The sequence below is a fragment of the Porites lutea genome, chromosome 2, assembly GCF_958299795.1.
Source record: "Porites lutea chromosome 2, jaPorLute2.1, whole genome shotgun sequence".
Taxonomy (NCBI): domain Eukaryota; kingdom Metazoa; phylum Cnidaria; class Anthozoa; order Scleractinia; family Poritidae; genus Porites; species Porites lutea.
The window spans coordinates 11,832,165-11,860,163 of record NC_133202.1 but is presented as its reverse complement, the minus strand read 5'-3'; the positions used below and the strand labels follow the sequence as shown (position 1 = coordinate 11,860,163).

Sequence of the window (27,999 nt, the reverse complement as noted above, 5' to 3'; positions counted from 1 at the left end):
AGAGTCTGAGATGAGAGGGAAGGGGGTTAGGACGAGACTTCTCCTCACCGTTCTTTGCGCTCAAGTTTGTCAGAGGGGCTACGAGGAAGTACAAAGCGAAAGTGAAAGGAGACACGGTATTTTCAGCAAACGTAAGTATGATTTCAGATCCTTTTGCTTCAGTGATTACGATATTACTAGTCAGGGGCTGCATTTATTAACAGTTTCACGTTCTAGTTTTAAAACGTTTGTTCCCCTCTAGTTATCTTTCTAATGATTTTGCTCTCAACAACTTAGTCGAACCCTGTCTCTAAAACGTCATCAAAAATACGTTGGCCGAAAAGGAGAATGTTTTGAAACTCAGAGTTCTGAGACATTTAGAGCCGGTACCCGGCTAAAAACCAGCTATTTGGCGGTTTGAGCCGTCTACTTTTTGGGGGAAAAAGGGTAAAGTGAGAGAGTGAAAGCCTGAAATTGCCTACAGTACTCAGTTACCCAACCGCAAGCTAATCCACCATTCGGTAATCTAACTTAATCGAAATCACCCCCAAATTTTGCCAATCGAACACAATCGAACGTTCGGAAATCGTTCACCTCAACAATCGAACATTAAACCAGTTTCACCTTGTTTTGACTGAACAAGGCGGTTGCGTTCAGGTAAGTTATGTATTGACTTCAATTTCATCAAGAGTACGCAAAAATGTTACAGACAGAGCAGAGGAGCCCATCAGCTATTTTCTTCCTACGGACAATATAAACCTTGATGACCTTTTTTGTTTCGACGTTAAGGAAAAAATCTTGCTATTGGCGTAATTTTTAGTTCTTTTACATTTAATGAGGCATTGTAACGCCGTAAGTGTAGCTTGTATTGCTTCAATTGTGCAACAGCTTTTACAAACGCCGGTTGTTTAATTTGCAGGTTTAATAGACAATTGAGAACACTAGTAGCGCTGATAATGGTAGTATTTATACCAGAGCTTGAACTAGTAGTTTCCAATGGAAAGCGAACTGCTGCGAGCGAAGTATGGCATTTCAATTAATTTGAATCAGTTGCATTTTATTTTGATTTTTGATATTCGACATTAGCAGTGTGAAATAACTGTGCATGTAACGCAACACGACACGAAGGTGATTGATAAAAACTGAAATTTGAACCAAAATAAGTGTTTATATACCCTGCAAGCAGTGGTTTCTCCAGGCCGGACGCTACGCTACGAAGGGAGAGAAACCACTGCGAGCATTCGTCTACTTCTTTGATCGAGCCGCCGTCCAGCGCTATGGTTGCCTACTTGCAGAGGTCTCCTATTTCCTTTGTTGCACGCGGAAAAGGGACGTCTGCGTAACGCCGTCGCTAATAGTGTTCCAGCGTCCCGCTGGCAGGGTATTCTATTTCGCATAAATTGGGAAATAATATCCGGTTAGAAATAAGAGTTGACAGGCCAAACACAACATCATAAGCTCGTGATACGGGCGAAACGTGACCTTGAGAGTCTGCTTTGACAGAGGTTTTTCCTCTTTTCTCTCTCGCGCGAAGGTTACTAGCACTACACAGTGCATGTAGCGTTCTAAACCTTGACTGAGTAAATCTCGTTTTTGCCGCACTAAGTCTTACATCTAGAGGTCATGAAGCAGGTTTGTTACATGCATACTGAGTATACTGAGTAATCATTTCCTGTGGTTTATGCTTCTGTGGGTGTTCCTGATAGGATTTGATTTCAGATGCAGTTGTAAAGTGTTTAAATCCTCTGTTTGTTGCTGAATAAAGATTTTAGTTTCTTTGACTGGCTTTCTCCGAAATGCCTGCCTGGTGCGAAGTCCACGCCGCTTTTGTAGTTTCCTCAGACTCTGTTTACAAATATGATGTGATGCGTCATGCACAGTAAATTGTAAAGAAATAATTTCCTCGCACACGTTAAATTTTCCGCGGCCTCGCGTAAGATTTCGAACCGTCTGCACACAATGGCACATGTTTTGATTTGTTTTGGCTGGAAAACCCCGATTACATAAATCACCACATACATTATCAGACAGCAATTGTAAGCGTAAGCAAATGCGCGTTAAGTCAAACAATGCGCACTGTGTGTCAGCCTATCACAGCATGTTCCCAAGATCTTGGGAACCTGGCGAGACGCTGGAACACGCGACGGCGTTACGTTACTTTTCCACGTGCAACAAAGGAAATAGGAGACGTCTGCATGCAGGCAAGCGCTATGGACGAATAAATTAACTTTAAACATGTAAATCCTGTTTGAAAGCAAGTTCAGGCTCTCGCGTATTTGCTCACGCTTACAATTGCTGCCTTCACGCGAGCTTGCTGTGGATATTCAGTATTTTTTTGGATTATTTATTCCTACTACTTACTTTGTCAAATGTAGGAAAACCCAAATGGAGTTGAATTCCCAGGGACCCTTTCCAAGTTCAAGAGCGAAAAAAAGAATAAATTTCGTCGTTGGTTGTTTAGGTTATCCATAAAACGCAAAATTAGCCATCTTCACGTCGTAGTCGTGCAAAAATAGCAAAGAAATGCAAAAATAAAAGCGTGCCGGATGCAAGTGCAAAGTTGTTGTTTTGCTTATTAAACCTATTGTTTTTTTGAAGTTTTCGTTGCCGTCTTGTCGTTGGATATTCGTAGTCATCACGTGGACGCGCATGCTCGATGGAAAAGCAAACGGTTGCTCGCAGTGGTTTCTTTCCCATCGAAGCGTAGTGTCCGGCCTGGAGAAACCACTGCTCGCAGGGTAGCGTTGATATGAAGCGTCATTGTATAAAAGTCCGTGAGAATAAATCAGAATATTACTAGAAAATATACGCATCCAGGGGCACAAAATAGATCTGTTCCTCAAAATGTCTGTTTTTCAGTCAAATTGTGCTGGCTGGGAGTTGTGGAAGAAATAACATGTCCTTGGAAGGAAAGTTTTGAGCTGCTATGTGTTATGTGTCAGAAACAAATCCCATGCCTAATTTCCGAGCCATAAAAATTTCCAGAAAGCATTAAGTGATATAACACGAAAAATAGAAACATTGGCAGGGCTGTCAACCCCTTAACTCTTCAAATATTGAGAATTGGTAGATGACGTCATAATGCACATCACATGACGTCATTTCTCCAAAAACACACGAAAAAGATGTTGTTGGAATCGGTAACATTTGACCTGATTGGTTAACTTGCCACCAATCACGTTATTGCTTATATTTTAATGGCATACCGGAGTTTATAAGGAAACGTTAAATGTTAATAAAATAGCTCAAAACACGCAAAATATTTGAAATTTCATTGTCAGAGAGTCGAGTCTACAAGAAATGGTAAACTTTGGCGATTATCCGGGAGATTTCGGACTCTAATCTGGAGACCGGGAGATACGGTTCAAAGTCTGGAGTCTCCGGATTATCCGGGAGAGTTGACAGCACTGCATTAGATTTGAATACCCAAAAAGCCATAATTAAATCAAGCTATATCGTAAAATATGCTCTTGGTTTTTGGCCAGTAATAAAAGGAATAACACACAAACTGCGGTTTCAAACATCAGAAATGACAAACGCATTGTATGACAGACTTTTATAATATCGAACTTTACGTTGCGTATATGCTTCAACATAAAAAAAAAACAAACTAAAATAAGTAACTAATCATAACGTGAAGGAAAAAACAAATAAATGTAATAGATAAGAAAATTTGCATGAAATTATGCAAACTAGTACAAATAAAGCTTTTCGCTGCTTATATTTTCATATTTTCATAGTAGGGATCTAAAACCAGCCCTAAATGAAGATATAAGCAGCGAAAAGCTTTTATTACTTATACTAGTTTGCATAATTTCATGCTAATTTTCTCATCTGTCACATTTTTTTTTCCCTCACCCCCCTGGGGTGGGGGCAAGCTTGTAGTTATGTATCACGCCTATGTGGCGGCAAGCTTGTAGTTTTTTGTTGCCTGTGCAAACAAAACAAGGAAGAAAAAAAACAGTAGTTTTACAGTTTTCTCAGTCAGAGAGCTTTTTTAGGTTCTATTCTGCAGTACGAGCATCAATCACTAAAAACTCGCAATTTGCTCAAAATCTCTAAGCGTATCCACTCAGGGATTCGCAATTGACCGGCTCTGTTGGAGTATATTTGTTTATTACAGTCAAGCCAGGTCAAGCGTACCCCCAAGATTCCATTAATGAATATAGTATTCAAAAGCTGAATCCGTTAATCCTTGCCACAACCAGTATCAAATTCAAATCCGCCTTCCTGCTAATTTGCATAATTTCGGTCAGATTGAAAAATCTTTGAATGGGCAAAATTGCTCTCATTACTTTTACATCAAATTCAAGAAAACCGACCTGGTAGAAGTTTCGCAACAACTTTGCGTGTAAATTCACTGCTCAAATGCAGAGATAAAATCTGAAATCTATAACTTTCGAGTAATAAATATATTAATGAAATCTTGGGGGTATGCTTGACCGTTTGTTTCCGCACTGAATACACTGTTTTTGCTTGGACAATTTCCTGAAAGCTGAATTCTCCTTACCCAATCACAATAGAAAATATTTTTCATGAACACTTTTAAAAAAGATAAACTTCATTAATGATTTAAGCCTCGCAATGTGAAACCAATTTACATGTAGAACAAACATTAATTAACCACAAAGGACTGCAAAGGACCGCAAATTACAATCGGGAAAACCGATAAGGGAAAAGGCGAGAGCAGGCCTCTCTTCTCTCTTCACCTTCCCATCGTGCCCCGCGCGCTTCCTTTTTTTCTTCCCAGCCTCCCTACAAAAAGAGGCCTGGGGAGGAGAGAGTAACATAACCCAACTATGTATTTTATACATCGTAGTCTCCCTTTTGTTTCGTCACGTAACGTTAGAAACGGCTGCGACGGAGACAACAATTTACTCTCTCCTTTTTAATCTTACAACCTTGAAGACCATGTGATATCCTATACTGTGATGCTATACAACTATCCCCCGAAGGGGAGGTGAATAGTGGTGATGGATATATCGAGACGCGAAGCGTCGAGGTATATATCTAACGCTGTTCAACGACCGTGAGGGGGATAGTTGTTTTAGTAATGAAAAAAGTTACTTTTTGTAAATTTAGTAGGAACTTTTTTTACAAGTTACAAACATTCCGGGGATTTTGTCAAATGCTGTTTTACGTTTTTGCTGCAAATTCCGCATGAAAATCATTTTCTACCTACCAATTAACACTGACAAGCCAAAGTTCGTGGCTTTCTTGGTTTTTTGCTTGTGCGACTGCTTCATTTATCGCTTAAATTTCGTTTTTCGAAAATGTCTCGAAACGAGACGCCATCTTGCCTCCGGTCGCGAAACAGTGAAGAGCCAAGGATATTCCGAGTTACGGGAGCCAATCAAAACGCTCGAAAATTGCTATTCACTGATTTGGTAAATACTAAAATAGATTATTTACTACCGTTTCAACCCCATGATCTTTCTACGTGGGGCCGCACTTCACTTCCAATATAGAACCTCTATTCGATATATTCTTTTATAATATGTATGATAATTAGCCTTTCTTACCTCGTTTGAAAGTAAAAATTCTTTTGTATTTTCTACATGCTAACGAGGTCGGAAAAGCTGATTATCATACATATAAAAGAATATATCATTAGGCCGCCAGGATCAGTGACATCCGCTATGGATGATCAGTAATATCAGTAGCTTCAATAAGTCTGAATCAATATCCCACAAAATTAAACTTTTGGTGTTCGATTACCCTGAATCATTGATGCCACCGATCATTGCTAAGTTATGCCTAGTGTATATGTGACAGGACTTGTACTTAAACAGAAGATAATTCATTTCCCTCCTTATTTGATATCCTATTAAATATATGTTGGAATGTACATTTTTAGAGCCAAGTGAGATTAACAGAAAAGGTCCAGAAAAGCACATGGAAGGACCTGCACAACAAGCCCTTGAGTTAAATCTCTCTCCATTCTTATTGGTATAAGAGTTCACAACTCCTTGACGGCAACAGTGTTAGCCGTTATTGTACTAGTCGCTTTTATCTTTCTCCTTTGTTGTTGTTTCGGGGTTTGGGATCGTCACTGTGATGTCGTAGTAGCCCAGAATCTGGGAAGTCAAAAAAGGTATGTATACAACGACCCCTCACCAAGATTCAAGGCGGTGCAATTTTTCATATGCGAGATATTCGGCGAAATGTTTTACCTAAATTTATGGGAGCTTTGTATGGAGACGCCTTGTTATTACATTGCAGCGACTTAACGGAGCTATAGGGTTGGGTAGGCTATCCCCACCTATAATTTCGCAGGGATTTTTTTTGCATTTCCAAAAGTACTTCTAATCTTTGGGTTAAAGTAGGGTTTTATAGATTGTGTTAGTATAATTTTTGGCATAGTAATTCGTCATTATGAGCATAATTTTCATCTACCGTAAAATTCAGGAAATAAGCCTCCATGTATAAGCCCCGGGAAAACTGTACAGCAACACATAAATTTTTGCATTTGCCAAAGAACCATTACGTGAGTCAAAAAGTGTCACAGTGTATTGCTGTTTGCGAAGTTCACTCTTAACTCTTGGCTTGGATTTCCTCTTTCCATATAGACAAAGTACTTGCTTTGGTGAGTTTTGGTAAGATCTACGTCCTCATGGCGAGTTTCTGTAAAAATTTCTGAAAATTACAGACGTAAATGTCCTTTCAACTGTAAGCTAGCCCAATCGATTTTGAAACGTAAATTTCCCTCCGTATATAAGCTCCTCCCAATATAAGCCCCTCCAAAATTAAGCGCCTCAAAAAAGCCCTTTGAAAAATATAAGCTCAGGGGCTTTTTTGTTCGGAATTTTACGGTATTTTCCGAAAAAAGCACTGCTAGCATAATTTTGCGCTTTTGGCTAGTTTTGCAGTACACAATTGTCATTTATTGATCATGCAACCAATTTGTACGGCCTGAGATCAGCCAGGCAACGTTTAGAAACAAAATTAATTTTTTGTCTGCTTATTGTCACATTCATGAGACGCATGCTCTATCTTGCTCGGTTACGCGCCCAAGATGGCGTCCGCGTGCTGGTTGCTAATTATTGGAGTTTTTACTGTTAAGTTGTCAAACAATAAATAGATGTAAACAAATTTAGTGTTGGCATTAACTTTTTTTTCCCACAATTATGAGGTGTTTTTACCAAATTTGAAGTAAAAAGAAGAAGTATAATTTCTGCACTTTCTGCTATAATGAGCATAATTTACAAAAGCTAGCGTAATTAAATTATTGGCACAGTTTTAGCAAAATACGAGCACTACTAGAAATATATATACTGCTATTTTTACGAGCTTGATCAATGACTCAGCTAAGTTATGACTACTATAATTTTCAAACTTACTCACATAAATAAGCTCATAATATTATAATACACAACTCCCTTGATTAGAGTACTGTTGGGGCATAAAATAATAAAATTTATTGCTTTGTTAATTATAACTTCCAACGACACCCATAACAGTAAAGAGGTGAAGTTCGGGGTGACCAACGGAGGTCACTGACGAGTAAAAAAAAGGGGGGGGGGTTAGGGGGTGGTGATCGCTTACATTTCAGACTAGGAGCGAAGTCGAACGCGTTTAAATTTTAAAGACTTTTGCAAGTCTTTCGTGCAGTTGTAGGTAAATAAAGATCACTTATAGTTCTTTCTGAACAATTCGCAAGAATGTCAGATCAAGTTAATCATCCTTTTTTAATTCTTGTCCAAGGTTAAAATCGAGCTAAGGCATCTCAGATTTCCACGAAAATCACAACAAGCCTCGACAAAAATCTACACTCGACGACGACGATACAGCTGAAGACTCGATGGCACTTAATAACTCAACGATTTAGTGTAGTGCAATAGGGAGTAGTGTTAGTATTTTTGTAACCTGCGTAGCAAGCGTCTCCTCGCGAGTTCGTCGAGAAAGTTGGGACGAGAGCAAACAAGAGGAATGAAGCGAAGGGGTTGAGAGAATTTCATCCGATTGCTTTCAGTCGTTTTCTCCTCTCAGCAACGTCTGAATCGACCAGCCGTTAATGCTGTACAGTGACCTCATCACTACCCGAAATTTTGATTAGTTGATTGTCTAAACATTCGCATAACTATGCATAATTATAAGAAATTTTAGCGAGATTGTCGCTTAATATTCAGCGGGTCGCATTCCTGGTATGCTTGCGTGGAGTTCAAACATTTCGATAATGTTTATCGTAAACAGTAAAATTGCCCTCGTCTTCGAAACTGAAATGCTAAATTGAACTGCGAATGAAGAATCTTTTTCATTTAGAGTCGCTTTGTGGTCTTTGCAGTGATTTTGTTTATGTGAAGTTTCTGAGACCAATGTTGTACTGATTCGACCCTCTAGCTATTTTCACTGTCAAGTTTCCTTGCTTTCTTTTTTCTTCGTTAAGGACGAAATAGCTTCTTTTCAATTTAATCAAATTGTTGAGTTTTTTAACTAAGTGTTCCGTGTGTGTATTTATTTCATTGCGTGACTGCGCCCGAGTTTGATTATGGAATTACAACCGGTTCAGAGTACTGCATGCAGTTGATAGTTTGAACGTTATACATGAATTACGATCGAAATAAGTAAAGCTATTCTGTATCATGCAGACATTTCCAAACGATATTTTTTGGTTTGCCACCTGAAAATCGTGTTTAACTTTTTGAGTGAATTAAAGCAAAGGAGTAGTGACGTCACTGGACGGCATTAACGGCCGGTCGATTCAGACGTTACTGAGGGAGTAATAACGACTCGAAGTAAACGGATGAAATTCAGGCTAGGGGGGAGAAGGAAACGTATCTTCTTTTTCCTTCCCCCTTCGATCTTCCATTTGTTGTGCTCTTACTCCAACCTTCGCAAAATAACTCGATTGGAAACGCTTTCTACGCAGGCATATATTTTTACAGACGCGACTTCAAAGATAAGTATTAATTGACATGCGAACGGAGATTAATAAGTAGTTATCTTTTGTGTTGTACCGACCTGATGTTTTTTTTTTTAAACCGATTGCTAGTAAGACTCGAGGTTTTTTCTTCTTTTCAAATTCCTGATGCCTTTATTGGGAGCGGCGTAGCCTCCACAGGGTAGCACAACACGCCGAGAGGAAAAAAAAAATTGTCTCGAGAGTTTAATCAAACGGTGAGCACGGATTTATTTCATGCTAGAAATTATAAGAACGGACCTTTGTAGCCAGGGCGAATTATTTACGTCATATATCACGCCACCAATCAGCTGTGTAGTAGACTATAACACAGATTGGATAAATATAAATCTTGAGTTCTCTCGCCTTTTTATCACTTTATTTTGAGTATGTTGACTGGCTTCTGGCTAAGATTGGCAATATATCGACCGAGAATACTCGACAGGTGGACTGAGTCCGCTGAAACCGGTCGATGAAGAGGTGCAAAATAATATTTGCCATGAGGTACGGTTTAAGTCAGCGAACGACCACTAGTTTGTTGAATCCATTACTAAACGAATAGAACAGTGGTAACCACCTTGTTTAAGTTGGCCAAACAGTCCGGCTTTTTTTAAAACCGGTTTTCAAGGCGCGAAAAGCACCCTGCGGACCGGTTGTTTGACTGCTCAGGCGTTTTTGACCTACGCAATAATACGGACCGTTTTGCCGTCTATTTGAACAGCGCCAGCGGATGTTTACTATTCATACATTTCGTGACGTGCGCTACGCCAGTGCATTCGTTGTTTATGGAGGGTGCTAGGGAATAAAACTCATCGCTTCAAGACGAGAGGTCGGTATCATTATCTTTAACTAAGACAAGCCACCAATGGCTCCAGGCAAGCAAAATATGACAGCTGCTACCTGCAAGACAAGCTGGAATTCAAGTTTCGTTTTTGAGCCCTCTATTTGAGACCCATTATCCCCTTGGGTTTAATTCATACGACCTAAGTGTATCAGCCTTCACAGACTTCGTCAGGTTTCAATCCAACTGCGAGGCTGGCAACATATTGAGATTGATTAGATGCCTCATGGTGGGTCTGCCGTGAGGACAGTTCCAGGGATGCTCAATCTCTCCCATGTGGCAAACAACCTTCTTCATTTGAGCCTGGTTAAGTGCTGTTCCAACCATGATGGAAGTGCGACACGCACGACTTGCAAACATTTCCCTCTCCCTTGAAGGTCTACACATCACGCCAGCGGAATCACTCACGATAAAAATCACCTCCTCAATGTCCTCAACACCAAACGTCCAGTTCTTGCTCATGGGCAGAGAAACTAGCTTGACCGTCTTCATTGCGCCCGCATTGTGATCGATCTTAAAACAAATCCATTCTTTTGAAATATTTCCACGTTGTCCATAAGAACAACTTCGTTGGCAACGATCAGTTCAAGTTTCTGGGGAACAATAAGACGCTGGGACTTAAATGTTGCAATTGTGTTCCTCTATTGATCCTCAAAGTTAAATTTCAGTCATCTGAGGCATGCTGGTCAATTATGAAAAAATCATTGTCCAGTTTTGTGATGATAAAACCCAGATTAAATTGACCTGCGACTTCCATACGCTTGAACATATCTTTGCAAACATTTGTCGATAGTTCTTTCTCAGCACTGGAATTGCTTCCTGGTGCTATCTTCGCTCTAAACAAACGAGCTTCTACTTCATCTGTTTTCTGTCTCGTTGGCGCCTTAAAAACCGCGTTTAAATTTGTTCATACGGAAACTCACTGTTGTTTTATTTTTGTTTTTAACTATCTTTGACACTTGAGTTTGTTTTTTGGTGTTACCAAGTTTAGGAAGAACCAGTATTGTTTTGCAATATGCGTTACTTGAATTATCTTTAGCCTGGCCTAGAATTAATTGATTAGTTTTATCAAAATGCTCTAAAACTATTACTTGCCGGACGCCTTTCTGAGAACAGAGCTCGTCATCATCAGATTCACTTACAGAAATGATATCATCCTCAACTTCAACAACTTCAATCTCGATTTTTCTTGCTACGTTTTATGCGGCTGCCACCAATATTTTCAGATCTTTGAGCCTTAGAAACAGAATAAACATGTTCACTATCTGTTTCCATCGATTCTTTGCTTTCCAGTCTAGAAGCTTGCTTATCCCGCGTGAATATGCTGGTAAGCTTCACCTGCTTGTAGCTGGGCTCTTTTGGTTTCTCAGCCACATCTTTATCAACTAATGAAAACTTCCTCTTGAAACTGCTAAGTGATGGAGATTTCCCTTCTCGACATTTGCCCTTTTTGGTACAACTGAAGCGGGTAGATCTGATACCTTTTCATCTTGGTTGATCTCAGAGCATCGAAGGTCTTCATTTCCATAGGAGTCTCCAATGCAGTATTTAGGAACGAACGTGGAGACTGATAGTTTTATTTGCATTACAGGTTTGTTATTAACATCAAATAATACAGTTGGACCATCAAACATCTTCCTCAGGGACGATTTTATGGTGGCTAAAAGGACTTTCTCTTCCTGGACAAACACCTGTCTCTTTCCTGGAGTCACATTAACATCTACACCATCTGATTTAAAAGAAAATGAAAGTTGAAAGATCATGAGTGGAACAATTAAGCATTCATGTCTTACACTTCCAATATTAGTGAACTTAAGCAACAGGAAGGGAGGGGAATGAAGACGGCAAACCTTGTGCGACAAGCGTGACAACTGAGATATAATAAGAAGGACTTCAGCAAACCACAACAAACCTCTTGCCAGAGATATGTCTATCAACACAAAAGGATACTGGTGTCTGTTGAACATGTGGTAGACCTCAGTAATGACACGAGACACCTTGCTCAGCTCACATGGTCGCTTGTTAATGTATAAAAACTGACGATCAGCACTGCTGCGGCCCATACAATGATCGGGTTTGAAATGTATCCAGTGATTTTAAAGGGTTTTCCCTGAGTAGTGCACTTTGATTCATCAAACCCAAGTTCATTGCAGTCTTCTTCTGATGGAGTAGACTGCACAATGGCCATTACTGTTTGAATCTGAAACGATAATAATTATTTCTTTAGACTGGTTGACAGATAGAAAAAAAGGGCAAAACCACTCCATGGCATTTTCTTCATTTGCCATTTTTTTTAGTTACCTGAGGGAAACAAGTGCTCTGAGGAAAAGAGGTGAACAGGATTAACAGAGTGGGCCCTTTTTCACATGTAAGCCCTCAAATATGCAAGAAAATTACCAAAAAATTGTTATCTGTTATGGCTGTATTTCTTATCCATGGTAATCATATGATTATCTCTAACCGTTTGCCACTTAGAGATTACAACGGTCAACCCGATCTGGTCAATACAGGTTTTGTTAGACTTTTTCTCAACAAGAAAAAATCTTTTTTCAAGGTGCAAAACGCCGGCGTAGCATCAGAGTCTCACACGTGCGAAGTGGGTGAGTTACATGCCTGCAAGAGAAAAAAAAAACTGTTTTCCATAAGACAAGTTCATTCTGACAAGTGGCTGCAAATGTTGTCGACCTGTCAAAAATCTGTTCACAACTCCACCCTGTTTGTGAATTTAATAGATTTGATCATTGATCTCACGGGAAAATAGCATATCATTGTCTACTCTTCCTTTCAAATCTCGTGGTGAACACGAGTCTTTCCCCAATCTCACTCTCCTTTTTCAGCCTGGCTCCAGACTTTTTGTCTGACTGTTTGTTTGTACTTGACTATGCAAAAAATGGACTGTTTTGCTGTCTAAGGTTTTGTTGACATATATGTAACAGGCCAAAAGCTTGGCAAGAATTGTGCGTTACTATAGAAAGCTTACTGTTGCGACAAAGAATAAATCATTAGTTTATCAGCCTGAGAAACCGTGGACAGTTTGCGACACCACTACTATTTTCCCTGCAAAATGATGTCTGTAGAGAAACGAGTGCAGAAATTCCATACTGATGACGCATCACTATGGATAGCTTAATAGATGAGATAGGTGCAATGATCCCTATTGTGACAACCTCCAGTAAATTTAACCTTTGCAACATCTGATTAATCTCTTGGCCATGATTCGTATGCACAAGTTGCATTTTAATGTTCATTATTTTATTATTATTATTATTATTTTACGATCATTAAATGTCTCACTCATAGACCAGTAGCTACGTTGTGTTTTTTCAGCTCCAAGAACGTCCTAAGGAAACAACAAATTACTATGGCGGGCTTCATTTGCATTACACTTGTAATATAGTTACCGACGAAGGTAAAAAAAAAACCTTGCCTCGTGAAGTTTTGACCCCAGGTTCTTTCTGTCAGGCGCTGTATGACCGAGAGAGTCTGAGATCGAAGGGAATTAAGGGACTCGAGACGAGACTTCTTTCTCCTTTCACAGTCCCACTGTGCTTTGCGCTCAACATAGTCGAAGAGACTTCTTGGTAAAAGGAATTAAGTGGAATTGCTCTTTCGACCGTCAGCCTTTTAAAGCGAAATTCCGTGTAGCCACTCTTCTTCATTTTCTTTGAACGTGAGTATGATAAATTTCGTAATCCTTTTGCTAGTTAGAGGCAGCATTTTTAAATATTTCCTTATTTAAAGTTAAAGTTTTAAAACTTTTTGGCCATCTAGTCATTTTTCTTATGATTGTGCTCACAATAACTCGAACCTTGTCGCTAGAACATCCACAAGTATACGTTGGCTGAATAGAATTGTTTTGAAACTATACAATAACTTTAAATTTGTGCGACATTTCTCCCTTATGCTGCTTTTGCATTGTTTTGTCTGTTCAAGAATCCTTTAAAAATCTGTCGGTTTTTTTTTAAGCAGAGTGATTTCGTTTTAAGTCGAAGTCTTCGTCACACTTCGGATCATGAAAACAGGCTTATTTATTATCCGCTAATTTCTAGGTGATCATTGCCATCTCCGATAATATTTGAGTCGAGTCCCAAAAGTGGAACCTATTTTAAGTATATCACCGATACGTGCCTATAAAGTTCGAGTTATCAGAGTCAACTGTAAATTTAGTTTTGTCACATCTTTAATGGGGTTATAATAAGGCTATGTGTCCTTTAATAGCTTCTACTTTCGCAAGATTTAGACAACTTTCGCGGCCTATAAAAGGAGTGAAAATGGCAGTAACGTTTAGTTCATTGGCTCAGAGCAGAGTTTTAATAAAGTCTACGAGTCCTCAGCTTCTATGTTCGTAATAAGAATCATCGGTGATAGGATTATGAGAAAGAGGTCTGAAAATATATTGAGCCGTCACAGTTGTATTGCAATAAACGCATGGATGCGTGATCGTATGCAAATTTCCTTCTAGTTTGCTTTTAACAGCTTTGCTGATTTTCTGATTGCTGCGAGATGAAAGGAATTTTCGCGCGGACTTAACAAATGTAGAATTTTTTCTTCCGGGTTAAAGATTTGTTTAAGCTTGGGTTGCTGTTGAATAATGTGCCCTTGTTTCATGAGAATCTTTTTAAGATTCGGTGTGGCCGGCAGTTGTAGGTAGTACTTGAACAAGGGAGCAAATTTGTTTGTTTTGTTTTGTTGCCAAGAACCTCTTTTCTGTCGGTGTACTTAACTTCCGTCAGTATTTCTTGAACGAGCGTTAAAGCCGGTAGCCTCTTTGACAGAATCTGTGTTCAAAGTCTCGTTTGCTTTGTTCAAAGTTCTACCTGAGTTAGTTCTAGAAAGACGCAATGCTTCCCCTTTTTAAAACCCTTTTTGCATTTTAAAGGGTGGCAAGATGACAAGTCTGTTGATTGAAAAGGTATAGTAAGCTTGAAATGCGTTTGCAAGTCAAGAGGGTCGTACTGGAGTATTTTCATGATGCGTGAATCGTGAATTTAAATAATTATTCCTCGTGTTCCGTGACCAAAAGGTTATTGCGTGCCTCGTGAAAAACTCGAATTGATAATTGATAATCGTGATTTCAAAATGATTAAGTATTTTTCTCGTGACTTTCAGTTTCTCGACCTCCGAAAGATGAATAAAGACTATAAATCAGCAAATGAGACAATACCGCAAAAATGTAAACGTAGAGCTATGTTACATGACTCTTACATGGTCCTAGGTACTTTGTAGATATTGGAAGACTCTTTTTAAATCCGCGAAGGAATTAATCACTCAAATTGAACATCATTGTCATTGTAAACACGGTAGGGCAAAAAGCAATATATTTACAATTGAATGCGTAATATTTTACGTATACTCGAATTCCCTAGGTTCAATGACTTTCCTTGGAAAGGACAGAATTCGTTTTCCTCTAGCAAGCGAACACTCTTCCTTAGCATTGTTCAGAAAAAAAAAACTCGAGTTGCATGTAAGTGAGCCGATAGCTTTTATCTCGTTCGCTGAGATATTATCTAAAGAAGCAACTATTTGCGTTCTTGGAACTACCCCTCCCCTGTAATGACCTTTCCTCCGAAGTGCAACTTGCGCAAAATTTTGATTTTTAACCCTTTTCAGTCATGCGTATCTCAGGAACGTAACGTCTTGGTTGATTCGGTAGATACTCGTAACGTAATCTTCATGATGCATATGTGTATAATAATGTGTCAAACTTTCAATGACAATGGGTCACTGCAAAACCGTCAAATTTCTAAGCCAAACCTAACCTAGATAGGGTAAAAAGAATCTGCGTTGCGATGATCCTTTCCTATTTGGTGCAGTGAATCAATGTTGATGAAAGTTTGACACATTATTATTTGATTATTATTCGCATTATAATCATCATCATTATCATCATCATTATCACATTTTAAGAAAATTCTTTCGAGCCGTTCCGGAGATATATATGAAAAACCGTGGGAAAACCAAGATTTTACACAATTGCACTACTATCGAAGGGATGTTGTTTAGAGAGAAGGGTTTGATTCCAGGATCGCAAACAAGGACATGCGCCAAAGTTTACTGGCATAGAGATATAAGCAGCATTGTGATGAACCTCTTAGCAATTTGAGTTGGAATTTGAGTATCCGTTCATTTATCACGACTTTTAAAAATATAAGGTTTGATATATACCTATTCAAACATAGAGATTGTTTATTCTCACGGAGATTTTTTGCAAAATACGACACCTTTACTTCCTTATGTTGGAATTTCAATGACACGTCTAGATGTCGCAAGATTTTTGTTTATCTTTGTCATTATGATATCGAGTTTGTTTTTAAAAGGAGAACTGCATTTTGACTAAGTTCAATCCAAGTTCAATTATTAGTAACCATTTCATAGCGATGGGACATGGATAAAATCACTTTTTGAAGACGGTTGAAAAACTAAATTATGTCTCCTCATAGTCTCCGAAAAAACCGAAACACCTTCACAGGAAACCTATACACATCATACAACCATCGCAAACAGGCGCGATGTGGTCATATCTTTGCTGTGGTGTTTAAAGGGACAGCCACGAGCTATGGGACCGCGCTGACCTGGACAGTATTTTTGCAAGTTTGAAAAGCGTTCAATCTTGCTTAGTGTTTCATTCGATCCCCGATCTTTCATAGAACACCTCTTTTTGAGCAAACTCTTACTCTATTACATTATTTTATCATAGTTGGTTAAAAACAGTATCTAAAAAAACATGAACAGAAGAGGTGAGAAACGCTTAGGCGCCTGGCAGGAGAATAATCGCCTTCGTTTTCCAAAATAACGAGAAATCAATCAGTAACATTGGCGACCAAATAATCGTTATATATAATTGAAAAATCGATGAAAAAGTTTACATATGTTGGGAAAATCAAGCTTCGACCCTGAACGTTCGACAGTGATTCATGCAGACTCCGTGTCAGTTTCTGACCTCTACTAGTGTTAAATCGAATTCAGAAGTATTTGTCGATGTTTGGCTTACCCTGGACAAATTAAATCCATCGGTAAATTCTCAATGGTATATATAAATATGAGTGCTCTGATATAGCTTACAGTCCATAATCACGATTTCGGCTTGTAATAAGTTCAACTCCACAGGGTTTGTTTTGAGTATTCCAGATACACTTTTCACTTTCTGTTTCACGCGCGTGTATTGTGAGATACAAATCAGCTAAGAAATGGTGTCTAATTTGCATGTGTATCAGCTGACTGTGTCTCTTTAACAGTACCAGTCGAACCTCTCTAATATAGACAACGAAGGGACATAGCGAAGTGTCTGTATTATAGAGGTCACCACTGACAGGTTAGAGTGTTCAGTAACTAAAATCAAGCTCAAAATTCAGTGTCTTGTTAATTTCTGAACCTAAATTGATTAACGTTATTGTACTTCTCAGTTACATGCTGCACATACGAATTTTGGAACTTCTTGGCTATTGCCACAGTATTTTCGATTACTGTATTTGCAATTATAAATGTAAGTTTTGAAAACTAACATTTTGAGATGTTCTGGTATTGGCATCGCTGACAATAAAGTATCAATATAATGTTTGTGTAATCGCCGACAGGAAATGGTACATACCGCTAATTATCTACACGTGGTTCCCTAAAACTTCTTTATTAAGTACTTAAAAGTTACTCATGTATGAATTTGGAGAGCGGTGCGATAAGTGCTAAATCGGAAAATAGTATAACCGATTTAGGGGTACTATTCTCCTATTTAGCACTACAGATTTCTTCGAATATTACTTAGAATTGAAGTCTCCGACTGTACGATTCTTCCAATTTCTCCGATTCTATTATTCTACGATTGTAGTGCTATTTTCCGATAGTTATGAAACCTCCCTACGGTATAAACAAGTTTTCGTTTGAACAATTATCCGATTGTTCGGATTCTACTATTCTACGACTGTGTGTGCTATTTTACGATTCTATCAAAAACTCCTTATGATAAAAGTAAGTCTCCGATTGTACGATTCTTCAGATTTCTCCGATTCTTCTATTCTACGACTGTAATGTTCTTTTTTTTAGCGAAGCTCCACGCGCGGCGCGAAGCGCCGCGCGTGGGCAGAGCGCCATAGCTAAGTAAATCTACCCATCCCAGATAATAATGGTAATCACGTGACCGTGCACCGACCGCCGACCGCCGACAGTCCGTCCGCACCACAGGAAAACCAATGTTTACTCTCACACTTTTTAGCTAGTTTAAGAGCCCAAGAGAAAATTAATTGCACATCCATGTTGTGATCAATTGACAGCTGTCAAAACAGGGCATCCGCTGACCAATGTCACCTGACCGTACCGCGGACTCAAGTGTCGACCCATCGAGGTCGAGTATTTTTTGAAGTTATCCGCTTACAAATTACCAGTTTCAAATGATCGTAGGCTCAAGTTTATTTTTTCCAATGATTCATATCAAATATGTTGTGCTTATGTCACTATGGCCCCGCGCTATAAGGATTTTGATTTCAAACTGACCTCGGACGTGAAAATTCAGCCAGTGTTTCTTTAAAGTACAGGCGGGGAAGACCTTATCTTACCATGGTCACGCGTTGGTCACGCTCTACGTCCAATTTTTATACTCTGATTGGTCAAAATTTGACAGATGAGTTCAACTTGAAAGTTGTTTACTTTGACAGCTGAAGTTGACAGAGTTTCGTGTCAACTTGTGATGTTTTTAACTGTCTTTTTCCTCTGGATGTACAAAATGAAATACAGCTGCTATCAAGAGTCTTCTGTTATTCATGGCTGGTTTGTTTACTGTGTTTACTGGGTGTTTGGTTGAGAAATGCGTCGCTTGTCAAAATCCGGTAATTCGATTTCGGATGGTATCGTTTTCGTTTTTCACCTTGCTTAATGCGTAAGAAGGTTTAAAAGTCTCAAGCAACTGTGGCCTTCCTTGATAGCTTTGAGGAACTGAATCTCGAATGGTAAGCCTGAGTAATTATTGTATTTGATGTTTGTTTTTGTCATATCTAATTTCATGAAGTCTTGCACAGTTCACGCTGACAGTTTATGCGGAAAGTTTATGCACGTTTGTAGGATTTGACTCAATGATCTGACCTAGTATCAGGTTTGATATAAGCTTACAGAACTTTAAAAAGCGTTCAGATATATTTGCTCACGGCAAATAGAATGAAAACGTTCCGAAGAATATTAAGTTATAAATTTGGCTGTAGAAAGAAAACTTTGAGCGATTTTCTTGCTTCGAGGAGTTCACCTTCGAAAAAAGTAAACACCGCGCCGGGAAGCCGGCTTAAGCTTTGCGCTTAAAGACTCAGGATTTTTAGAGACACTTTAATACTTGTCTTCGTGAATGAAAATTGTTGTCTCTGTAAATGTTTCACCGAATTATATTTCTTTTTTTGATTGTTAGTAGTCTCTCTTGTAATTTTAATCGCTTGTCTGTGCCGTTTGTTTTCATCGTTCACGAAACATCGCAGTACTCAAAAATGTCGCGCGTATCAAGCGCTTTATAAGATTACACATCGTTATAACTGAAACTATTAAATAACAAATAATAATAATAATAAATTCGCTATTATGTTGAAGCGTAACTCTATTAAAGTTCATTCAAACACTCGACCACACTGACAGCTCGCACTATAGAAATGAGAACCAGCTGGCCATATTGGTGATTTTGGAAATTTTTGAACGGTTTCGCTTAAAGCCCACGATTGATCGTCCTGAATATTGACTGAGTGCAATTTGTCTTGAAAAACTGCGAAATACCGCATTCTGTCTGAGGTCTGTATGATAAATAATACTGTTTCACCTCAAATGTGATGTATAAAAGTTATAAAAGGTTGGTTTAAACACTGGTTTAGATAGCAAAATTCCTCGAAAAAAGTCACTTTTTTAACCTAAATGACAGCTATCTCGGCCGTCATGTAAATGCTGCGTCACCGAAAAGCTTAAAAATTCAAGCGTACTCTATTACAAAACCAAGAACCCTTTTGAAGCAAAAATTTGTTTGAAAATTAGTTTTCACCTGCTCTAATACACCATGAAAGTAAAATCTCAGTAGGGTCGATAGTTTTGTACTTTGAATTTTAGTGACGTCATGTGAAAACCAACAATTAAAACGCATGCTCAAATGCAGAGATAAAATCTGAAATCTACAACTTTCGAATAATAAATATATTAATGAAATCTTGGGGGTACGCTTGACCGTTTGTTTCCGACTGAATACACTATTTTTGCGTGGACAATTTACTGAAAGCTGAATTTTCTTTACCCAATCACAATAGAAAATATTTTTCATGGGTGACACTTTTAAAAAAGATAAACTTCATTTATGATTTAAGCTTCGCAATGTGAAACCAATTTACATGTAGTGCAAACATTAATTAACCACAAATGACTGCAAAGGACCGCAAATTACAATCGGGAAAGCGATAAGGGAAAAGGCGGTAACAGGCCTCTCTTCTCTCTTCCCCTTCCCACCTTGCCTTGCGCGCTTCTTTTTTCTTTCTCCCCAGCCTCCCTATAAAAAGAGGCCTGCGGAGAAGAGAGTAACATAACCCGACTATGTATTTTATACATCGTAGTCTCCCTTTTGTTTCGTCACGTAACGCTAGAAACGGCTGCGAGGGAGACAACAATTTACTCTCTCCTTTTTAATCTTACAACCTTGAAGACCATGTGATGTCCTAAACTGAGATACTATACAACTATCCCCCGAAGGGAAGGTGAATAGTGGAGGCGGATATATCGAGACGCGAAGCGTCGAGGTATATATCTAACGCTGTTCACCGACCCCAAGGGGGATAGTTGTTTTAGTATTTACCAAATCAGTTGGATAAAAATGAAAAAAGTTACTTTTTGTAAATTTAGTAGGAACTTTGTTTACAAGTTACAAACATTCCTGGGATTTTGTCAAATGCGCTTTTACGTTTTTGTTGCAAATTCTGCATGAAAATCATTTTCTACCCACCAATTAACACTGACAAGCCGCAAAGTTCTTGGCTTTCTTGGTTTTTTGCTTGTACGACTGCTTCATTTATCGCTCAAATGTCGTTTATCGAAAATGTCTCCAAACGAGACGCCATCTTGCCTCGCGAAACAGTGAATAACCAAGGATATTCCGAGTTACGGGAGCCAATCAAAACGCGCGAAAATTGCTGTTCACTGATTTGGTAAATACTAAAATAGATTATTTACTACCGTTTCAACCCCATGATCTTTCTACGAGGGGCCGCACTTCACTTCCAATATAGAACCTCTATTCGATATATTCTTTTATAATATGTATGATAATTAGCCTTTCTTACCTCGTTTGAAAGTAAAACTTCTTTTGTATTTTTCACATGCTAACGAGGTCGGAAAAGCTAATTATCATACATATAAAAGGCTATATCATTAGGCCGCCAGGATCAGTGACATCCGCTATGGATGATCAGTGATATCAGTAGCTTCAATAAGTCTGAATCAATATCCCACAAAATTAAACTTTTGGTGTTCGATTACCCTGAATCATTGATGCCACCGATCATTGCTAAGTTATGCCTAGTGTATATGTGACAGGACTTGTACTTAAACCGAAGATACTTCATTTCCCTCCTTACTTGATATCCTATTAAATATATGCTGGAATGTATATTTTTAGAGCAAAGTGAAATTGACAGAAAAGGACCAGAAAGGCACATGGAAGGACGTGCACAACAAGCCTTCGAGTTTGATTATTTCTCTTCTCTATTTGGTTTAAGAATTCATCTAAACTCCTGGGCGGTAATGGGGTTAGCCCTTATTGCACTAGCCGCTTTTTTCTTTCTTCTTTGTTGGAGTCTCGGGGTTTGGTGTCGTTACTGTGACGTCGTCGAAAGTCATCATCGGAATCAGGGAAATCAAGGAAGGTATGTATACAACGACCCCTCACCAAGATTCAGGGCGGTGCAATTTTTCATATGCGAGATATTCGGAGAAATGTTTTACCTAAATTTATAGGAGCTTTGTATGGAGACACCTTGTTATTACATTGCAGCGACTTAACGGAGCTATAGGGCTGGGTAGGCACTGCTAGCATAATTTTGCACTTTTGGCTAGTTTTGCAGTACACAATTGTCATTTATTGATCATGCAACCAATTTTTACGGCCTGAGATCAGTGTTACGGGCACGTTCAGAAACGAAACTAATTTTTTGTCTGCTTATTTTCACATTCATGAGACGCATGCTCATTTATAAAATAACTAAGATAGTACGCGAGTTCTGATTGGCCGAGAGGCGTGTTTGCATGAGAGTATGTAAACATGGTTGTGACGTCAAGATGTTTTGCTTTTCGCGCGCTAATCACGCAAGCACAAATTTGAAAAAGGTTTTGAGTTGAAAAACTCGACAAACTTACTTTATTTACCCATTTCCTCGTCGGTTGAAACTTGAAAAATCTTTAGAAACATGCTGGGTCAATTTTTTTTTCGCCTGAGCTGGTATTTTAAGCGAGAAAAGCCCGTATTTTGGAAGGCATCTTTTTTGCAAAACAAAGACTGATTACGCGTGCAAGCTTCGTGTACAAGACTTCGCGACTGGTAAGAATTTATCTTTTAATCAGTGCTCTCAACAAGAGAGTTTTGCTTTTTTTCTCGGGAAAGTTATTTCATAAAAGCAATAGAAAACTTTTTTCCTGTGTTCGCATATCCTGATATAAACACGCGAGGGGTTGGGAGAATTCTCGACAGTTATGTAAACCCTTGACTTCGTCTCGGGTTTGCATGACTGTCTCGAATTCTCCCAACCCATCTCGTGTTTATATCAGGCTATATGTAAACTAGTCCAGCTGTTATCGACCAAAAAAAGCTCGAATTGTTCAAATTGGTGATACAAGCATGAAACTTTCACAGATATTTAAGGGCCCTTAGGGTAATATTTTCTGATGTAGGACCATGACAAATTAAGCTCTGGAGTCGAGATCTGCGGCATGCCCCGATTTTGTTAGCATGGAAACAAGGCTAAAAATGAAAAACGCCTTAAATGAAAGAGTTTTAGGAAAATAACCATCAGTTATAACAAAACTGATAATTTGTAGTACATTTTGATAAACTTCAAGCTTTTAATGCAGTCACGTGACCAGTTATAACGTTTTTAATTATCAGGCTTGGGTACCCTGTGGTGAAATTTTGTTTACATGATTATTCAATGTTTTGTGCTATACAATCGCTGAAGAACTGGTTTTTAGCCCACAGATATACCAAAAAAGTGAAAATTGTTTTATTTCTTTTTAATGTGGCCACTTAAAAAGTCTATTTTCTAGCTGTTCATCTTTTTTCTTTACGATTCACTTTGCTATTTGTTTCATTTATAATTTAGAACAATAAATTAATACTGCATGAGGACAAGGGATTTCTTGTCTGTTTGCCATTGTGCCCAAGTGATTAAAATCATCCCGTTTGTCTTTGGCGATAGCAAGGGAATCTATTTAGTATACAATGTACCACTCAAACCCAGGTCTGTCACGGTTTTCAATATGGCGGCGTCCATGAAGTGTACTTCCAGCTCTCTCAGGTAAGACAGTATTTGGTACAATAACTAGCTTTTTTCGGGAAATTTCATGGCAATTTTATCAGAACAAAACACTTTGAATGTAAAATGGAGCTTTTGTTATTAACTATTAAAAGGTAATTTATCATGTCAACTGTGGCGTTTCTGTAGGATTGGAATCAGTTTTGTAATTAGCTCTTCGACCTATTTTGAAAGTTTGAGAGTTTTGAATATGAGCCCTTTGGCGATAGTGCTAGGCTAGTTAAACCCATCTTTGCGGCTTTTTTGTCATCGAGTGAGCCTTGATGTCACCCAATAAACTGAGTTTAAAATTTATTTTCAGCTGAACATGAATTGGGGGAAATGCATAATCTGCCAGAAAACTCTGAACACGAGAGTCTTCAATGTCCTGCGAATTCAACCCGAAAAGACCCAGGCATAGGGTACAGCACTTTCATCAAGGCTGTGAAGGAATTCAAGGAAATTGGGATAACTGTAAGTCAATTTCTTGATGAAACTAAACATGACATCGAAAATGTTCTTCTTGAAAACAAAGCTTCTTGGCACAAGTCCTGCAGAGACCATTACAATAGTACTAAATTAAAGCGTGGAAAGAAAAAAAGAAAACAAGCTGACGTAGAAGAAGAAGAAAAAGGGTGTGACGCAGCTGGTAGTGAAACGGCCCAGTCTAGTCCTATAAAATCTAACCGCAAGTCATGTGACACGCCCACGACGCGCACATCAAGTGACAGCGGCAAGTCTTCATATTCTGAAGAAGAAAGCGTACAGTGCATACAAGGATAAACTTGAGAAGACTGAGCAGAGCCTAACATTTGAAGACTGGGAAAACACAAAGGAAAAGAAGTCACCACAGTTTCTGTTCTGGGGACTGGTCCTACATTTAGAGCTCACCTGTCTATGCCTTGTGAGGGCCTTCAGAGAAGCCAACTTTGCACTCTATGTTCATGCGATCCGACAGATACTACCGTGGCTGTTTGCGATGGACCACACAAACTATACTAGGTGGCTGGCTGTGCATTATCGGGATATGCAGGTTCTCTCCTCTAAGCACCAAGATGTGTACCACCATTTCAGCGATGGTGCATTTGTCGTACACAAGACCAGCAGAGCCTTCTCCTCCATAGCGTTAGATCATGCCCACGAGCAGGTGAATGCCTTAGTAAAAGGCCAAGGTGGAGCAGTTGGTCTCACTGAAAATCCTGCAGCCCTAAGAAAATGGATGTTAGCAGGCCCCGAGCTGTGAATGGTTGAAGAATTTGAGGGAAGCTTTGCTGTATCCGAGGAACGAGATCATCATGAACAGAAACCAGGTGTGCAATCTACATTTTTAAAAGATGTGGTCAACACTGTCTTGCTTTCAGGAACTTGGTAACCCCTTTACTGAAGAGAGCGAGAACCTAATGGCGATTCACACTAAAGATATAATGGACGATAGCGTTGTCGCAACAGTAAAGAATGCACACAAGATTGGTGAGGAACAATTCTGTTTATTTGTCAAAGAAAGATTCATTGACCGTAGTAAACCAGTTACAGATCCACTTAAGAAGAACAACCTCTCTACATTTAGTACTCCAACTAAGAAGGCTGTATCGAAAGACCAGGCAAAAGTCAAACTGTTGAAAGAGGACTGTTCCTGATTTGGACGGCTGTACATTGCTTGTCAAACCTGTGACGGAAACCTGGATGAGTTTTTTTCGTATTAAAATCAACCTTGGCCACCATCCCTTTCAGACCAAGGACATCTGCGAGGAGGACAAAAAGCCGACTAGCTGAAGTGCCTGCCACAAGCAACCTCACCAGTATCGACACCTCCAGTGGATGCCGTAATTCTCGATGGAGCCGTTATTGTTCAAATGCTGGAGCCAAAAACATCGCGCACCTTCGACGAATACTTCAGTATAGTATTTGCTCCATATGTCCTCAAGCAACTGGAGAATGCCAAGCGTGTTGACCTTGTGTGGGATGTCTTTCTAGATAATTCATTAAAGAAATCACTGCGAGAGAAGCGAGGTGCTGGACAACCTCGCAAAGTAATGGGATCTACAAGAATTCCAAGCGACTGGAAAGGTTTCCTGAGAGTCGATGGCAACAAGGAAGAGCTATTCAAGCTGCTTGCAGAAAAGGTATGTGTAGATTTAGGATGTTTCCCTGCTTTGTCAATACTTATCATAGCAATAGGTCAACAGGATATGTTCACTAGAATACATTAGTGAATCCATTAATGAAATTATCTATGACATAACATATTTCAGGTCGCTTCCTTGGCACTTCCTGAAGGCAAAAAGGTTTACTTGACACACGGTAGCAGCGTGCTAACTTCCAGCAACAGATCTGAAATGAGCAACCTTGCGCCGTGCACCCACGAAGAAGCCGACACTCGCCTGATGATCCACGCTCTTGATGCGTCATTAAGAGGGCATCGGCGCATCAAGATCAGAGCCAACGACACAGATGTGATTGTTCTCGCCCTTTCAGTTGTCAGCACACTCCCCATTGATGAATTCTGGATAACATATGGTTCAGGGAAGAATGTGCAAAACATGCCTGGGCACGTCTTCGCTTCATCCTTAGGTCTCCCTAAAGCGTCCGCGTTGCCAATGTTCCACGCCTTGACAGGGTCCGACACAGTTTTATTTTTCCGCAACCGTGGAAAGAAGTCTGCATGGGATGTTTGGAACGTCTCTTCCGAGTTGACCCCAGTTCTATGCGCTCTGAAGGCTTCACCAGAGATCATCACGGAAGAATCACTTGCTGTCTTGGAAAGGTTTGTGGAACTTTTCTATGACCGAACAAAAAGTCTATATGAAAGTCAACGAAGCACGCCAGGAGCTATTCTGCAAGAAATCAAGGGAATTTGACAGCATACCGCCAACTAAAGCAGCGCTTGAGCAGCACATGAGACGAGCAGTACTTCAGGGAGCTCATACTTGGGGCCAATCCCTCTTGTGCCAGCCCACACTTCCTAGGCCTGCAGACCGGGGATGGCAGCGTCAAGCACGTCGCTGGTCACCGTATTGGACAACTCTTAAACAAGCAAAAGACACCTGCTATGAACTTATCCACTGTGGATGTAAAACTGCATGCAGGGGGAGAAGCAAGTGTATGAAGGCTAATCTGGTGTGCACGGGCCTCTGCAAATCTGGCGGAAATTGCCAACAGCAATAGTTAAAGAACACTCAAGTGATAAAGTATATATATGTAGTGTATATGCAATGTATGTATGTATTTGTACAAAGATGATAGGTTTTGAGTCTTAGAAGCAAAACATGAAAAAACGTGATTGATGTGTTTTGTGTTAGGTATCAACTGACGCAAAAAGAAAGCCTTTATCATCTATGTAGCGGAACAAATTGGGTGCATATCATTGTTTCAATCATCGTTATAAAGCCCATCGAACAATATATACGCCTCAGAATTGCACTTGAGGGATAATTTTTTAGTTCAAGAAGCAAAAGTATTGTTAGTCGTTTTTGTGTTAGATATGAACTGACATTAAAAAGTTCTAAGGAAAGTCCATACTTGTATTTATATTTCTCTATATCGGTCTAAAGAATGAGGAAACATGCCAAATTGATAAGTCTTCAAGTTTCAGTTCATTGCAAGATGGCCTTTACAGTTATGCATAGTGTGTGTTAGGAGTTGCCTTTTACATTTTTGACAAAATATGTAAGCATAAAACCGAATCCCCTGCAATTATGCTCCATAAGACATTGAAAAATCGTGTAAACAAAATTTCACCACAGGGTACCCAAGCCTGATAATTAAAAACGTTATAACTGGTCACGTGACTGCATTAAAAGCTTAAAGTTTATCAAAATTTACAACAAATTATTAGTTTTGTCATAACTGATGGTTATTTTCCTAAAACTCTTTCATTTAAGGCGTTTTTCATTTTTAGCCTCGTTTCCATGCTAGCAAAATCGGGGCATGCGCAGATCTCGACTCTAGATCTTAATTCGGCTTGGCCCTACATCAGAAAATATTCCCTTAGGGCCCTTAGTAATCTGTGAAAGTTTCATGCTTGTATCACTAATTTGAATAAGTGGGTTAGGGGCTGGTGATCGCTTACATTTCAGACTAGGAGCGAAGTCGAACGCGCTTAAATTTTAAAGACTTTTGCAAGTCTTTTCTGCAGTTGTAGGTAAATAAAGATCACTTATAGTTCTTTCTGAACAATTCGCAAGAATGTCAGATCAAGTTAATCATCCTTTTTTATTCTTGTCCTAGGTTAAAATCAAGCTAAGGCATCTCAGATTTCCACGAAAATCACAACAAGCCTCCATAAAAATCCACACTTGACGACGACGATACAGCTGAAGACTCGATGGCACTTAATAACTCAAGGATTTAGTGTAGTGCAATAGGGAGTAGTGTTAGTATTTATGTAACCTGCGTAGCAAGCGTCTCCGCGCGAGTTCGTCGAGAAAGTTTGGACGAGAGAAAACAAGAGGAATGAAGCGTGGTGGGGGGAGGGGGGGAGGGGGGGGAGAATTTCATCTGATTGCTTCAAGTCGTTTTCTCCTCTCAGCAACGTCTGAATCGACCAGCCGTTAATGCCGTCCAGTGACCTCATCACTACCCGAAAACCGGGTAGTGACTTTGATTAGTTGATTGTCTCAACATTCGCATAATTATGCGGAATTTTAGCGGGATTGTCGCTTTATATTCAGCGGGTCGCATCCCGGGTATGCTTGCGTGGAGTTCAAACATTTCGATAATCTTTATCGTAAACAGTAAAATTGCCCTTGTCTTCGAAACTGAAATGCTAAATTGAACTG

General features: G+C 39.3%; 1 long non-coding RNA gene across 1 annotated transcript; it reads left to right on the top strand.

Moving 5' to 3' along the window:
- On the top strand, positions 1-27,675 carry LOC140927739 (uncharacterized). The gene is made up of 3 exons (XR_012164577.1): positions 1-131; positions 21,334-21,580; positions 27,449-27,675. It is a non-coding gene; the product is annotated as an uncharacterized lncRNA (long non-coding RNA).
- The last annotated feature ends 324 nt before the right edge of the window (positions 27,676-27,999 follow it).